At 42.4% G+C, this 2,042-nt stretch overlaps 1 non-coding gene across 1 annotated transcript; it reads right to left on the bottom strand.

Annotated features, from left to right (window-relative positions):
• Nucleotides 1-1,719: 1,719 nt before the first annotated feature.
• Trnak-cuu lies at nt 1,720-1,792 on the bottom strand. The gene has a single exon. It is a non-coding gene; the product is annotated as a tRNA-Lys (tRNA).
• Nucleotides 1,793-2,042: the final 250 nt, after the last annotated feature.

Below are 2,042 nucleotides of genomic sequence, written 5' to 3'. Positions count from 1 at the left end.
AGACCCAAAGAAACATAGACTCCATAGTTTCCCTCGTTGGAAATAATTAGTATATGTCTAGGATAATCCTAGCAGAAGATCATAATAGCTCAATAGGTAGTACATGTGAACACACAAGATGGTGCTAAGTGAAATGAACTCCAAGTTATGGAAATAAGTGGTTTATCATTTTCATTGTTATTTTTCCACATACAATATGAAATGATGCTATTTTCTTTTGTATTTCTTCCCCAGGGTTTTACCCCTAATGTCACTGTTAGTGATCTTGGTACCCTGGGCATTTTATATACATTTATTGCAACTAGGAAAAGGAAGAGGGACATCAAAATGGAGAGACAAAGGATAAAAGATGAACCAATGCAAAAGCAAAACTTACAAAACAATATGCTGTAAACCAACTGTATAACTCATGGGAGGGGGAAGTAGGGAGGGGAAAGGGTGGGAGAAAAATGAGGGAGGAGGTAACAAGTAAATAAAATTTAAAAAAAGAATGGCAGAAGGAAAAAAAAAACACATTTTCTCTCTACTGTGTTCCTCATAACTATTTGTAGTGAACATGTGTTCATATTTCCAGACAAGCACAGATTGATCTTCATTTTTTTTGAGTACTTTATACACATATCCTTGGGTTCTTTCTTTCAGAACAGTACACTTATGATAAATCCACATTGCATTGTGGCATGTAATAACAAGTGTTGGGAGGCTTCAGAGGAGCATCACCTTTGCACATCCCCAGTAGGATTACTTTGACTAAGAATCTCATGGCTTTCCTAAAGGCTTTATAAACACAATTTGAACTTGCAAGTTCACACCCAAGTATCTGCCCAAGAGCCCTAAAACATGTGCACATGCAAAAACTTTACCTGATTATTCATCGAAGTGTAATTTATGATAACTCCCCCCCAAAAAGAAAAGCAAATGAGAAACAATCCAAATGGACAAAAAGATGATGCATTCATGAATGATTATACTTCTCAGCCTAAAATTGATCTGTGTTTCAAAGCTGCTATTGTTAGCTGGCTCTTTAACTTAGACTCAGATTAATATTTATTTTACTGACAGTTATTCTGTAATGGCAAGCTTCTACTTCTATAAATTATGCATATTTCATTTTATTTGCTCCATTAGGATATTTAGCAGGCTTTATAAGTTCAAAAAATGGAAAATGTAACACTTTCAATTTATCAGTCTTTAGTTGGAGGGGGAAAATATACAAGAGTAGAAACCCTTAGGTGTTGGGGTCAGCTGTGCCTTTAAGGGGCCACAGCTGACCTTGGCCTGCCCCTCCCCTCCTGCTCTTGGCAGGAAGAGAAGGCTCTGCTCCTGGAGCAGCACGTGTGTGATGGAGGACACCCCAGAAACCCATCCTTAGGGGGCTGGGCCTCTGCCCCCGAGGGAGGTCCCCTGACATCACTTGATGGACATCCCTCTGTGACCAATCTGCAATCCCTCTCTTGTGCCCTCCCTCGGGGGTATATCTGGGGGGCTCCTCATTTGAATAAACAGAACACCCATGAGGTCTTCTCCGAGACTCCCATGTGTCTGTGTGTGTCTTTCTTGAAAGGCCTGAGAAGTCTTGTTCAGCCACTTGCACTGAGGCTTACCTGTGTCCCCGTAGGTCAGGCGCCCAGGGGAGAGGGTGAAAAGAGGAACACACTTAAGAGAGAATAATTTTAGCATCCCCGAACTCAGTGGAGGTAAATCTAGCCCGGCATATGGAGCCCAATGTGGGGCTCGAACCCACGACCCTGAGATTAAGAGTCTCATACTCTACCGACTGAGCTAGCCGGGCGGGTGCTCTTCCGCTGAACTAAATCCCCAGAGACTTGTAAATGCCTTTACAGATTGGAAAACTAAGCCCAGGGCACTTGCTCTGGAGAAATGTCTCTCCTTGTTTTCTCTTCAGGAAAACAAAGACCGTGGTGGATTTTTCCATGGAGAAACGGGAAAGCCTGCCTGTACCAGCGATGGACCCAGTGTTGGCCCTGTTTCTTCCCTGGACCCAGCCTGGTGCCCTGCCATGTCATAAGAAATTAATAATA

The sequence above is a fragment of the Perognathus longimembris genome, chromosome 9 (assembly GCF_023159225.1).
Source record: "Perognathus longimembris pacificus isolate PPM17 chromosome 9, ASM2315922v1, whole genome shotgun sequence".
Classification (NCBI taxonomy): Eukaryota; Metazoa; Chordata; class Mammalia; order Rodentia; family Heteromyidae; genus Perognathus; species Perognathus longimembris.
This window is presented reverse-complemented; position numbering and strand designations above follow the sequence as displayed.